Genomic DNA, 15,425 nt, shown 5'->3' with positions numbered 1-15,425 from the left:
AGCGGAGTCGAGGATGACACCAAGGTTGCGGGCTTGTGAGACGGGAAGGATGGTAGTGCCGTCAACAGAGATGGGAAAGTCAGGGAGAGGACAAGGTTTGGGAGGGAAGACAAGGAGCTCAGTCTTTGACATGTTGAGCTTTAGGTGGCGGGCGGACATCCAGATGGAGATGTCCTGAAGGCAGGAGGAGATGCGAGCCCGGAGGGAGGGGGAGAGAGCAGGGGCAGAGATGTAGATCTGGGTGTCATCAGCGTAGAGATGATAGTTGAAGCCGTGGGAGCGAATTCATTCATTCATTCATTCATTCAATTGCCTGTATCTACCCTATCCCTTAGTAAATCAATCAATCAATCATATTTATTGAGCGCTTACTGTGTGCAGAGCACTGTACTAAGTGCTTGGGAAGTACAAGTTGGCAACATATGGAGACAGTCCCTACCCAACAGTGGGCTCACAGTAAAGTGCTTGGGACAGACTAAGTGCTTAATAAAGTAAGCTGCTTAGAGAAGCAGCGTGTCTCAGCGGAAAGAGCATGGGTTTAGGAGTCAGAGGTCATGGGTTCTAATCCCAGCTCTGCCACTTAGCTGTGTGACCTTGGGCAAGTCACTTAACTTCTCTGAGCCTCAGTTACCTCATCTGTAAAATGGGGATTAAGACTGTAAGCCCCACGTGGAACAACCTGATCACCTTGTATCCCCCCCAGCACTTAGAACAGTGCTTTGCACATAGTAAGCGCTTAACAAATGCCATCATTATTATTATCTTTATAAATACTATTATTATTATCAGTGTGGTATTCATTCAATCATATTTATTGAGTGCTTAATGTGTGTAAAGCACTTTACTAAGCAATTGGGAGAGTACAATATAGCCATAAACATACACATTCCCTGCCCACAACCAGAGGAAGGGCCAGACTCTAAAGATGTTGTGAAAGTAGACCCAACAGGATTGGGTGGCAGACGGAATATGTGCGCTGAATGAGAGAGAACAATTGAGAATAATGCTAAAGTTATGGGCTTGTGAGAGTGGGGGATGGTGGTGTTGTCTACAGTTGTGTTAAAGGTCTGGGGAAGGCAAGGTTTGGTTGGGAAGATGAGGAGTTCTGTTCTGGACGTGTTAAGTTTGAGGCGTCAGCTGAATCTCCAAACAGAAATATTCGGAAGCAAGAGGAAATGTGAGACTCCAGAGAAGGAGCAAAGTCAGGGCTGGTGAGGTAGATTTGGGAGTCATTCACATAGAGATGGTAGTTGAAGCTGTGGGAGCAAATTAGTTCTCCAAAAACAAATACAGAGAAACTGAGGATTCCAAACAACGAGTGCTTAAGCTTTACAAATATTTCTGCTAGGTGTGTACAAATTTAGATGACTTGTAAACCAGAGGGAAAACATAATGTTGTGGAAGCTGCATCTGTAATATCAGAAAAAATTTCTTTTTGAACCAACAGCCTAACAGATATCCCTTTAGAGCTACATTTCACTAAGGGAATCAACCAGCACAACAGGCTTGTGTCTCATGAGCGACACATTTGTGTTACCTCTCAACCCAGCCCTCTTTCTAGCAGATGGGAACCACAGTTTGAGAAGCAGTCCCCCCACTCTAGACTGTAAACTCATTGTGGGCAGGAAATATGTCTGCTATCTCTGTTATTCATTCAATCATATTTATTGAGCACTTACTGTGTGCAGAGCACTGTACTAAGCACTTGGGAACTATACGTTGGCAACATATAGACAGTCCCTACCCAACAATGGGCTCAAAGTCTAGAAGGGGGAGACAGACAACAAAACAAAACATGTGGACAGGTGTCAAGTCATCAGAATAAATAAAAATAAAGCTAGATGCACATCATTCACAAAATAAATAGAATAGTAAATATGTACCAGTAAAATAAATAGAGTAATAAATCTGTACAAACATATATACAGGTGCTGTCAGGAGGGGAAGGAGGTAGGGCAGGGGGGATGGGGGCTTAGTGGAAAGAACACAGGCTTGGGTGTCAGAGGTAATGGGCTCTAATCCCGGCTCTGCCACTTGTCAGCTGTGTGACTTTGGGCAAGTCACTTAACTTCTCTGTGCTTCAGTTACCTCATCTGTAAAATGGGGATTAAGACTGTGAGCTCCACGTGGGACAACCTGTTTACCTTGTATCTACCCTAGCACTTAGAATAGTGCTGAGCACATAGTAAGCGCTTAACAAATACCATCATCATCATCACTCAGTACGGTCCTCTGAACAAGATAAGTGCCCAATAAATATGATTGATTGATCGATCAATTGTATTAGATGTTGGAGATGGTGTGCATATGAGCAAAGGCTGCAAATCTTGGCTACTACCTTACATAGTAGAACATCATGGGATACAAAAAGCAAGTAACGAATCAACCACTCAATCAATAGCATTTATCAAGTGGCATACTTTGTGCAGAACACTGTACTAATAGAATAAGTAGGCATGATCCCCCTCCTCAAGTAGTGTAAGTTTGGTAATAACCACAGCCCTTTCTTTCAAAAAGGCTTTATGATTTTTTCACTCAAGCCTTAAGAAATGTTTTTCAGTTTCCATGACCTGTTGAAAAGAAGGCGCTATAAAGAGGGCCAGCAGTATCTGCAGTGCACCGTCTCTGGGATTATTGAGTCAGTGAGTCCTAAATCTTTGACTGTCTTCTATAATATGAATATTAGCTGGAATCAAAACAGTATCCAGACGGTTCAGATGTGAACGGAAAACCCATAGAGAATGAGAAAACCTGCAATAAACCTCCCAGCTACGTCAAAGCTGCCCTATTGGTGGCAGAAAATCCCAGCTGCCTCCTCTTATTAACCAGCAAATGAGTGTCTCTTTGAGCTATGGTCATTAGGGCACTGTGAGCAGACATTCAAACTGATTTGATGAAAATATCTCAGATCAAAGGCGGACGTGTAGCAAAATGACATCAACATCTTGCAGACCTTCATGAGTCATGACCCTGACAAAAGGGATGATTATCAGAGTGGAAATCGGAAATCAGCAGCATCAACTACCATATTTACTGAATCACTACAGTGAGCAGAGCACTGTACTAGAGATTTAAGAAATATACAAACCACACATTCTCTCCCGCTGAGGAGCTCATTATCTAATGGGGGAGACAAACAAAAATTACAGCAAGTGTAAGTAGGAGGCCATAATAGAAAGTTTTCACTATACTGTAAATTCCTTAAAATAGCAGGGATCGGGTCTATCTACACTACTGCATTGTACTCTCCCAAGCACTTAGTACAGTGCTCTGCACATGGTGAGGGCTCAGTAAATTCCATTAATTGATTTCAGGTATTACAGAGTGAAATAGCCAAGTAGGTATTTTACCTATCTACAGAAACTCCTTACCATCGACTATAGAGCACTCAATTAGTTCGCCCCGTCCCACCTTATCTTTCATTTCCTACAACCCAATCTGTACCGCCAGCTTATAGTACCTTGATCTTGTCTGTCTTACGGTCAATCCTTTGGCCTCGTCCTCTCTCTGGCCCGAAATTCCCTCCTCCTCCATATTTGACAGTCTGCTACTCTCCCCATCTTCAGAGTCTTGGAGACTTTCCCCAAATAATCAATCATATCAGCTCCTCCAGCTCCCTTCTTGGATCTATACCTTTTAAGCATTTGATATTCACCCCACCCTCAGCCCCAAAGCACACATGTACATGTCCACAATTTATCTGTTTATTTATCCCTTTAATTGCCTGTCTCCCCTCTAGACTGGAAAATTCCTATAGGCAGGGAACTTGTCCATCATCTCTGTTGAAATGTACTCTTCCAAGCACTTAGTACAGTATTCTGCACACAATAAGCTCTACTGATTGATTTAAATTACAACTGAAAATATTTAAAAATACATATTTATATAAATCCTGAGAATGGGAATAACATATATAAATTCTAAATATTGCATAAAACTCTATATACCCAAGGCCAGAATCTAGACCACTACCCAATCCCACATAAAATCTAGACCACTACCTAATCCCACAGAAACGCCATACTTTAGCCTTCCTGAGAGTGGCAAAAGCAGATACCCTAAATATAAAATAATTCAGGGTAGAAAGCACAAGATATTCGTTCATTTATTCAATTATATTTTTCAAGCGCTTACTGTGCACAGAGCACTCTACTAAGTGCTTGTGAGAGTACAATACAACAATAAACAGACACGTTCCCGTCCCACAGTGAGTTTACAGTCTCAGGGAGGAGACGGACATAATGTAAATAAATAAATTACACAATCCTATAAAGATTCATATCGAATACTACCACCATAGCTACTCATGAAGCCACTTAGAGAAATAGTTATAGAAATTATCAATAACATATTCCATCACGTGATTATGGAGCATGATACTGAAAAGAGTGAAAAAATAGAATGTGCATTAATCCGGTATTGTGAAGGGGACACGGACTGTACACTCTCTTCATTTCTGGGAATGAAGGATCCATCAAAATGTGATGAAAGAGCCTCCAGCATATATCTTGTTTTGTTCTTCTGAAGAACTTGATCATCTATCTTTATTTTGACACAACCATATTCCCCCCATGTCATCAATTTCTAGTGCACTAATATTCAGGTTAGTTTGAATATGAGGTAGTCATGATATTGGAACTTAGTATCTCTTAATATTTGGCCCCTGATCAGCCTTTTTTTTTCTCAGTGATTATATATCAGACACCAGAATCAACTTTCTTTGTTTTATCACGATCTGGCACATAGTGATTCTGATTTATCATTTTTACAACAGTATCTTCCCTCCGGGCTTTAGGGCATGATGGTGGCATTGCAGCGATTTATAGTTTGGATTGTTCAAGGGAAATGTATACTCTTTCTGATTTTTCTTCCTTTGAACACCTGGTTCTTATTTTCTCAACTCCAGTTTCTGCCATTTTAAGTATTATTTACCATTCCCTGAAATGCATCGGTTTATTTGGGGGAGGATGGAAGGTTGGGGGGGGATGGAAGCCAATTTTAAGCTTGACCGTGATTTTTCCACTTTCCTATCCTTAGACTGATTTATTCCACCCTCGTATTAGCAGGAGACCTGGGTCCGTTCTCATTTCTCAGTTGTTTATCTTTATCTGCCACGAGAACTTTAGTTCTCACATTTCAAAAAAACAGTCCTTGGGTAACTTCTTCATTGAGATTTCATAAAAGTATTTCCTGAACACCCACCCAGCCAAGTAATTTACTACCACGCAGTCAGTTCTCCTATAACACGAGGTTGCATTCTTGCAGAACTCTGTATTAAGGAAAACTCAAAACTGCAATCTTCCGACCGCTACTTGCACTGAAACCAGACAGAAGAGCACTGTCAGAAGAATGGTGCTTAATCCTGCCAGCGTGTTCCATGCAAAACACGTAATAAAAGTGTGTTATGGAAGATGGACAATGCTTCCTCCTCTCTTTCTAGAGCCCAAGAGTAATGTTATTTCTTTCTTTAGTCTATGAGATATGCTTCATAGGATCACTTGACCAGAGCTAATGTTTACAAAGCCTGATCACAGCCCTGTGCCAAGAGTGGAATCAGTTTTGACAGTGGAGAAGACATAAGGGTGGAGGTCTGGAGTAGAGAGGTGATAAACCTTGCCAATATTTGAGGGTTGAACAAAGAACCCAATAAGATTTTTTTTCCAATATTCAGGGTCTTTTTAATTTTTAGATTTTAAATTTAGCCTATTTTAAATTCATTCATTCATTCATTCAGTGATATTTATTGAGCGCTTACTGTGTGCAGAGCACTGTACTAAGCGCTTGGGAAATACAAGTCGATCTATAGGTTTATGTTGGGAGGATTAAATGAGATAGATAACGGCAAAGCACTTCAGAAAAATAAAAGCTCTATACAAATTTTACATATTATTAGTACTAATAGTAATACTAGCAGTAGTAACAGTACACTTAATTTCTCAAAAAGGTTGTAGAAAGCAGAATGCCATGGATGGAGGCTTTGATTATTCTTCAGGGATCATTACTAGTACTACTACTTCGTGGTATGATAGTTAACATAGCTGCCTTCCGAGCAGTTGACCAAGGTTTGATTCCCGGCCAATGAATGAACCTCATGGGAAGGAGCATGGCCTAGTGGCGAGAGCACAGGCTTGGGAGTCAAAGGTCGTGAGTTCTAATCCTGGCTCTGCCACATGTCTGCGGTGTGGCCTTGGGCAAGTTACTCTGCTGCTCTGGGCCTTAGTTCCCTCATCTGGAAACTGGGGGTTAAGACTGTGAGCCTCATGTGGGATAGGGACTTTGTCCAACCTGATTTACTTTGAATCTACCCAGTGCTTAGAACAGTGCTTGGCACATAGTAAGTGCTTAATAAATACCATAATTATTATTGTTATTATTATTCATTGGAAGCAGCATAGTTTAGTGGATTGAGTATGGGCCTGAGAGTCAGATGGTCATGAATTCTTATCCTGACTTCGCCACTTCTCTCCCGTGTGAACTAGGGCAAGTTACTTCACATCTCTGAACCTCAGTTACCTCATCTGTAAAATGGGGATTAAGGCTGTAAATCCCATGTGGGACAGAGACTGTGTCCAACCCAATTTGCTTCTATCCACCCTAGTGCTTAGTACAGTGCCTGGCACATAATAAGTGTTTAACAAATACCATAATTAATATCATTATTATTATTATTACTATTACTATAATTACTAGTACTACTACTATTACTACTCCTGCTACTACCACCATCCCTCTATAATAATGATGGCATTTGTTAAGCACTTACTATGTGCAAAGCACTGTTCTAAGCGCTGGGGGGGATACAAGGTGATCAGGTTGTCCCCACATGGGGCTCACAGTCTTAATCCCATTTTACAGACGCGGTAACTGAAGCACAGATAAATTAAGTGACTTGCCCAAAGTCACACAGCTGACAAGTGGCAGAGCAGGGATTAGAACCCATGACCTCTGGCTCGCAAGCCCGTGCTCTTTCCACTGACCCACGCTGCTTCCCAATATGAAAAGAACAAGTTCCTTGTGGGGAAACTTAAGTACCAACGCCGTAGACAAGTAAACCCTCAGTAAATATCACTGGCTAATTGATTATTACCACTACTACTCTATGGGCATTTTTAAAATTCTCCTCACCTCCAAAACCAAGGATTCACAGTATACCCACCCCAAATCAAATTAAGAAAAGATTTCTGAAATTGGCCAAGAAGGCTTACATATCATAAAAGTCAAGGGGCAAATTCAAAAGACACTTGATAGCTTAGAGCCAAAGCTCAGTAAATCGGATTATTCAGTCCTTGATTTTAAACTAAACTAAATCTATGCAAACCCTATGAAAGTCTAAACATAACTATTCTCACTTTCCAGGAGAAGCAACGTTCATTCATTCATTCATTCAATCATATTTATTGAGCGCTTACTGTGTGCAGAGCACTGTACTAAGCGCTTGGGAAGTACAAGTTGGCAACATATAGAGACGGTCCCTACCCAACAGTGGGCTCATAGTCTAGAAGGGGGAGACAGACAACAAAACAAAACATATTAACAAAATAAAATAAATGGAATAGTAAATATGTACAAGTAAAATGAGTAGAGTAATAAATCTGTACAAACATATATACAGGTGCTGTGGGGAGGGGAAAGAGGTAGGGCGGGGGGCTGGGGAGGGGGAGAGGAAGGAGGAGGCTCAGTCTGGGAAGGCCTCCTGGAGGAGGGGAGCTCTCAGTAGGGCTTTGAAGGGAGGAAGAGAGCTACCTTGGCGGATATGGGGAGAGAGGGCATTCCAGGCCAGGGGGAGGATGTTGGCCGGGGGTCGATGGCCGGACAGGCAAGAACGAGGCACAGTGAGGAGGTTAGCAGCAGAGGAACAGAGGGTGCGGGCTGGGCTGGAGAAGGAGAGAAGGGAGGTGAGGTAGGAGGGGGTGAGGTGATGGACAGCCTTGAAGTTGAGGGTGAGGAGTTTTTGCCTGATGCATAGGTTGATTGGTAGCCACTGGAGATTTTTGAGGAGGGAAGAAACACGTCCAGAGCGTTTCTGCACAAAGATGATCCGGGCAGCAGCGTGAAGTATAGATTGAAGTGGGGAGAGACAGGAGGATGGCCAGCAGATAGAGAATGGGTCTGGGAGTTAGAAGGACCTGGGTTCTAATGCCAGTTCTGCCACTTGTCTGCTGTGAGACCTTAGGTGAGTCACTTCATTTCTCGGTGCCTCAGTTTCCTTATCTGCAAAATGGGGATTAAGACTGTGAGTCCCATGTGGGACACGGACTGTGTCCAATCTCATTAGCTGTGTCTACCCCAGTGCTTTGTACAGAGCGTGTCACATAGGATGCATTTAACAAATCCTAAAAAAGGAAGAATTCACTTACTGTGTGTTGGTGATGCTGTACTATGGTCCTACAAAAGGCTATCCAAAGATCCTGCAAAAGAATCCTGCAAAAAAGATCCTGCAAAAGCTTGCAAAAGAAGGAAAGGAAAGCCGCCTTTCCCAGGAAGCAAAAGGACTAACTAATGACCTCTTTTAGTCCCACATAATAAGCGGTGGCCTCGGGCAGAACCAAGTTCCAGAGTTGCCTTGAAGTGGAGAAGTTTTTCTGCTGTCTCTGTTTTCCCCCTGATACTGGGTGAATTAGAAACTCTTCTAATTCTTCAAAGCTGGCTCAATGTGGGCAAACCCCTACCTCTTAAGGAAACTGATGGGAACGTAGGCCAGGGAATCAATCAACCAATCAATCAGGGATATTTATTGAGTGATTATTGTGTGCGGAGCACTGAACTATGCATTTGGGTGGGAACAACAGGATAGTGTTGGTAGACAAGATACTCACCCTCTGGAAGCTTACAGGCTAGTGAGGGAGACAGACATTAAAATAAATAGCAGAGAGGGGAAGAGGCAGAGTAAAAGGATACGTACATAAGTGCAGTAGGGCTGGGGTGAGATGAGTATCGAAGTGCTTAAGAGGTAGAGACCGAAATGCACAGATGACACAGAAGGAGCAGTGAGTAGTGGGGGAAATGAGGGGTTAGTCGGGAAGGTGTTTTGAAGGAGAAATGATTTTAGTAGGGCTTTGAAGATGGGGTAAAAAGTTGTCTGTCAGTAATGAAGAGGGATGGAGTTCCGGGCCAGAGGTAAGACGTGGGCCAGGGGTCGGTAGCGAGATGGACAAGATGTAAATTCAGAGAGTAGGTAGGTTGCCATTAGGGGAGCAAAGTATGCCGGCTGGATTGTACTAGGAGATCGCAAGGCAGGATGAGAGGGGAGAACCGATTGAGCGGAAGATCGATCCATTTGGAGGTTTTCCTGCTTAAAATCATGGTACGTAGTTTTAAATCTTTGAGTTTATCTTATTGTGTCCTTTTCGATTGTGTCTCCGATTAAAACATGATCTGTCAGCAGATATTGCTAATCAGAGTTTTATAGTTTTTCACTTTACTCATGCCGAGTCCCCTTTTGGATTCTGGCCAAATCACACATCTCTTTTGCTTCTTTTTAATGCCTTGTTTGGGGAAGGCAAATCTAGCTGTTTTAGGGAGGCGCCCTTTATCTAACACTGTATTTTCTTTCACCCATGTCTCATGCAGCAGACCGGTGGCTGCACAAACTTTCCAGGAGGTAAAATACAACAAGTGAACAGGCATATGCACGGCTCCGCTGTCACCACCCACGTTGTCTGATAAAGTTCCAGCCAAGAACTAGATAGAGAGCTGTAGAATGTCCTGCCCAACTCGAGGATGGTGGAAAGAGAGTGGAAAGAGAGTGGGTTTGGGGGTCAGAGGTCATGGGTTCAAATCCCAGCTCCACCTGTCATCTGTATGCCCTTGGCAAGCCACTTAACTTCTCTGAGCCTCAGTTCCTTCATCTGTAAAATGGGGATGAAGACTGTGAGCCCCATGTGGGACAAACTGATTACCTTGTATCCCCTCAGCACTTAGAACAATGCTTTGCTCATAGTAAGCACTTAACAAATGCTATAAAAAAAAGTCCCAGCCCCGCCACTTGTTTGCTGTGTGACCTTGGGCAAGCCACTTAATCAATCAATCGTATTTATTGAGAACTTACAGTGTGCAGAGCACTGTACTAAGCACTTGATTACTCTGTGCCTCAGTTACCTCATCTGTAAAATGGGGATTAAGACTGTGAGCCCCACGTGGGACAACCTGATTACCTTGTATCTACCCCAGTGCTTAGAACAGTGCTTGGCACATAGTAAGCGCTTAACAAATACCATACTTATTATTATTATTATCATTATTATTATTAACTTCTCTGAACTACAGTTCCCACATCTGTAGAGTAAGGACACAAGATCTGTTCTCCCTTACCTATAAAAGGAGGATTATCAATTCCTGTTCTATCTCCTACTTAGACTGTGAGCCCTGTTGTTGGTCAGGGACTAGGTTCGATCTGTGTACATACTGCATCTATGTCAGCACTTAATTCAGTGCTTGCCACATAGTAAGAGCTTAAAAAATATTAATATTATTATTTTTTATTAAGATCATGAAATGGAACTGCACTACCTGGGTCTTGCAGATTCACTAATAATAATGAAAAGCATAATGGTCTAGTGGATAGAGCATGGGCCTGAACGTCAAAAGGACCTGTGTTCTAATTCTGGCTCTGCCACTTGTCTGCTGTATGACCTTGGGCAAGTCATTTAACTTCTCCGTACCTTAGTTCCCTCATCTGTAAAATGGAAGTTAAGACTGTGAGCCCTGCATGGAACAGGGACTGTGTTCAACCCAATTATCTTGCATCTACCTCAGTGCTTAGAACAGTGCCTGGCACATAGTAAGCACTTTAACAAGTACCACAATAATAATAATTCTTATTAATGGCACTTGTTAAGTACTTACTATGTGTCCAGTACTGTTTTAAGCACTGGAGAAGGTACAAATACCCCCTTCTGTTCTCGATCTACACTCACTCCCTTGGTGAACTCATTCACTCTCATGGCTTCAACTATCATCTCTACGCTGATGACAACCAAATCTACATCTCTGTCCCCGCTCTCTCTCCTTCCCTCCAGGCTCGCATCTCCTCCTGCCTTTAGAACATCTCCATCTGGATGTCTGCCCACCATCTAAAACTCAACATGTCCAGGACTGAACTCCTTATCTTCCCTCCTAAACCCTGTCCTCTCCCTGACTTTCCCATCACTGTTGACAGCACTACCATCATTCCCGTCTCACAAGCCCACAACCTTGGTGTCATCCTTGACTCCGCTCTCTCGTTCACCCCTCACATCCAATCCGTCACCAAAACCTGCCAATCTCACCTCCGCAACATAGCCGAGATCCGCCCTTTCCTCTCCATCCAAACTGCTACCCTGCTTATTCAATCGCTCATCCTATCCTGACTGGATTACTGCATCAGCCTCCTCTCTGATCTCCCATCCTCCTGTCTGTCCCCGCTTCAATTCATACTTCAGGCCGCTGCCCGGATTGTCTTTGTGCAGAAACGCTCTGAGCATGTTACTCCCCTCCTCAAAAATCTCCAGTGGCTGACAATCAACCTACGCATCAGGCAAAAACTCCTCACCCTCGGCTACAAGGCTGTCCATCACCTTGCCCCCTCCTACCTCACCTCCCTTCTCTCCTTCTACAGCCCGGCCCACACCCTCTGCTCCTCTGCCGCTAATCTCCTCACTGTGCCTCGTTCTCGCCCGTCCTGCCATCAACCCCCGGCTCATGTCATCCCCCTGGCCTGGAATGCCCTCCCTCGGCACATCTGCCAAGCTAGCTCTCTTCCTCCCTTCAAAGCCCTACTGAGAGCTCACCTCCTCCAGGAGGCCTTCCCACACTGAGCCCCGTCCTTCCTCTCCCCCTCCTCCCCCTTCCCATCCCCCCATCTTACCTCCTTCCCCTCCCCACAGCACCTGTATATATGTATATGTTTGTATGTATTTATTACTCTATTTATTTTATTTATACATATTTATTCTATTTATTTTATTTTGTTAATACATTTGGTTTTGTTCTCTGTCTCCCCCTTCTAGACTGTGAGCCCACTGTTGGGTAGTGACTGTCTCTATATGTTGCCAACTTGTACTTCCCAAGTGCTTAGTACAGTGCTCTGCACACAGTAAGCACTCAATAAATTCGATTGATTGATTGATTGATTGATTCCCAGACTGAGCCCCCTCCTTCCTCCCCCCTCCTCCCCCGCCCCATCCGCCCGCCTTACCTCCTTCCCCTCCCCACAGCACCTGTATATATGTATATGTTTGTACGTATTTATTACTCTATTTATTTATTTTATTTGTACATATTTATTCTATTTATTTTATTTTGTTAATATGTTTGGTTTTGTTGTCTGTCTTCCCCTTCTAGACTGTGAGCCTGTTGTTGGGTAGGGACCATCTCTATATGTTGCCAACTTGTACTTCCCAAGCGCTTAGTACAGTGCTTTGCACACAGTAAGCGCTCAATTAATATGATTGAATGAATGAATGAATGAATGAATACAAGTCAAACTGCAAAAAACACAGCAGTTCAACAATCAATCGATCAATCATATTTATTGAGCTCTTACTGTGTGCAGAGCACTGTACTAAGCATTTGGGAGAATGCAATATAAGAGAGGGTCTCCTAACACTCCTTATGGGTACAATCCCTAACTCCCTGCTCATAAGTAGTTTAAAGTCTAGAGTTAAGACAGATAATAATTGAAGGTGGGGAGTGTGATGGTCTATCGGATATGAAGTCTATCGGATAGAGAAGCAGTGTGGCTCAGTGGAAAGAGCCTAGGCTTTGGAGTCAGAGGTCATGGTTTCAAATCCTGCCTCCGCCACTTGTCAGCTGTGTGACTTTGGGCAAATCACTTCTGTGCCTCAGTTACCTCATCTGGAAAATGGGGATGAAGACTGTGAGCCCCCTGTGGGACAACCTGATCATCTTGTAACCTCCCCAGCACTTAGAACAGTGCTTTGCATATAGTAAGCGCTTAATAAATGCAATTAAAAAAAAACAGTGGGGAGCTCCAGGCCAGAGGCAGGACATGGACAAGGGGTCAGTGGTGAGATAGACGAGATCGAGATACAGTGAGTAGGTTGGTGTTAGAGGAGTGAAGTGAATCTGTTGGGAAACCAGTGAAGCAAGATGGCAGGGGGCAAGAATTGCTTTCAACCAATGTTAAGGAGTTTCTGTTAGACACAGAGGAAAGCAACGGTAGATTGCTGATTGGTTTAATGCTCACAATATTCCCAAACATTTCATAATACAGCCTTCTCCCTTTCCCACTCCAAAGGCAGGTAGAGAGTGAGGCACCCACCATGATCCCAGGAGCCTGATGGTGGAGCATTGGGTCACATGGCAGCCACAGCTGCCATTCTACCCATCCTGTTCCAGTGGGTCAACTGGTCTTCACCCCAGTGATGATGGGTGGGGATGAGAGGTGTCACGCATCAGACCCTTGAGCCTATTGGTGGCTATGATTTGTTCACAATTCAAAATTGTGGTATTGGTTAAGCGCTCACTATGTGCTAAGCACACACTAAGCCCTGGGGTAGATAATAATAATAATAATAATTATGGCATTTATTAAGCTCTTACTATGTGCAAAGCACTGTTCTAAGCACTAGGGAGGTTACAAGGTGATCAGGTTGTCCCACCCGGGGCTCACAGTCTTAATCCCCATTTTACAGATGAGGGAACTGAGGCACAGAGAAGTTAAGTGACTTGCCCAAAGTCACACAGCTGACAATTGGCAGAGCTGGGATTCGAACCCATGACCCCTGACTCCAAAGCCCGGGCTGTTTCAACTGAACCATGCTGCAAGCTAATCAGGTCAGACACAGTCCCTGTCCCACATAGGGCTCATCTCCTCCAAGATGCCTTCCCTGACTAAGCCCTCCTCTCCTCTTCTCCCACTCCCTTCTGCACCGCTCTTACCTGCTCCTTCATTCATCCTCCCTCCCATCCCCACAGCACATTATGTATATATCTAAGTGTATATATAGATATGTAATTTATTTATTTATCTATTTATTTATTTATCCATCTCCTCCTCTAGCCTGTGAGCTCATTGTGGGCAGGAATGTGTCCATTGGTTGTTATACTGTACTCTCCCAAGAGCTCATAACAGTGCTTTGCACACGGTAAGCATTCAATAAATACAATCGAATGGGTCTCACAGTCTAATTAAATCTGATGTAAGAAGTGTTGAGTCTGTTTACAATCACGCAGGCCCCCCGGCCTCACAAACGTACACCACGTCAGCCCGGAGCTGAGAATCAAACTGTCTCCTTTTTTTTAACCTTTCTTGCACTTCCCTGCAATTCAGATCAACCAGTCAGCATAGTATTCCTGAGCACATCCTGTGTGCAGATAGCTGAACTCACCACTGCAATTTACTTATTTGGATTAACATCTATCTCCCCCTCTAGATTGTAAACTCCTTGTGAGCAGAGAATGTGTCTGTTTATTGTTATATCATACTCTCCCAAACCCTTAGTACGGTGCTCTGCACACAGGAAGTGCTCAATAAATGATTGAATGAATGAATGAGCCACTTGGGCGAGTGGAATGGAGTAAGTCGAGGCAATCCCTGCCTATGAGGAGTTTATAACCCTTACAATCACCCAGGACCCCCAGAGAAATAGAATGGGTCCATGGGAGGTAGGAAGCTGGGGAGGGGTCAGTCCATCCCTCCCACTTCACAACTTGGAGGGTCCTGGGTCTGAGCTGAACAGGAAAGGAAGGAGAAGGGGGAGCCACATCTGGAAAAGGTTAAAAAGGGAACATATGGCTTTCAGCATGGCACCAATCCACAGTGGAGTTGCAGAAGATCTGTGTGGAATGGGGGACTAGGTCCTGGGCACTTGTTGGAATGGGGTGAAAGTAATGGGGAGGATAGGGTGAGGGGAAATGGGGGGATGGGAGTGGGAAGGAAGAGAAGGTAATGAGTCAAGAAAAATTAAAAAAATTAAAAAGGATTACTTGGATGACAGAAAGGACTATGAAAAAAAGTATACATTTTCAAACTTTGAAAGCTCCATGAAATGCTTAACATTCCCACTTTTAAAGGATCTGACCTGTAAAATGGGCAAACACATGAGATTCACCTTGTGCTGCAAAATGTATTTCATCAATCGTATTTATTGAGCGCTTACTATGTGCAGAGCACTGTACTAAGCGCTTTTGTATTTCTCGTACAAGGTCAAAACAGTGAAATGCTCCTTTGTCTTGCCATTGTCTCTCAGACATAAATGACATCTCATCACAAAATTGGTTTCCTCAATGCTATAAAGTGTATTTGTAATCCTCAATCAATCAATCAATCAATCGTATTTATTGAGAACTTAGTGTGTGCAGAGCACTGTACTAAGCGCTTATAATAATGATGGCATTTATTGAGCACTTACTATGTGCAAACCACTGTTCTAAGCACTGGGGGGATACAAGGAGATTAGGTTGCCCACGGGGGGCACAGTCTT

The sequence above is a fragment of the Tachyglossus aculeatus genome, chromosome 1 (assembly GCF_015852505.1).
Source record: "Tachyglossus aculeatus isolate mTacAcu1 chromosome 1, mTacAcu1.pri, whole genome shotgun sequence".
NCBI lineage: Eukaryota > Metazoa > Chordata > Mammalia > Monotremata > Tachyglossidae > Tachyglossus > Tachyglossus aculeatus.
Note: the sequence above shows the minus strand (reverse complement) of the source record.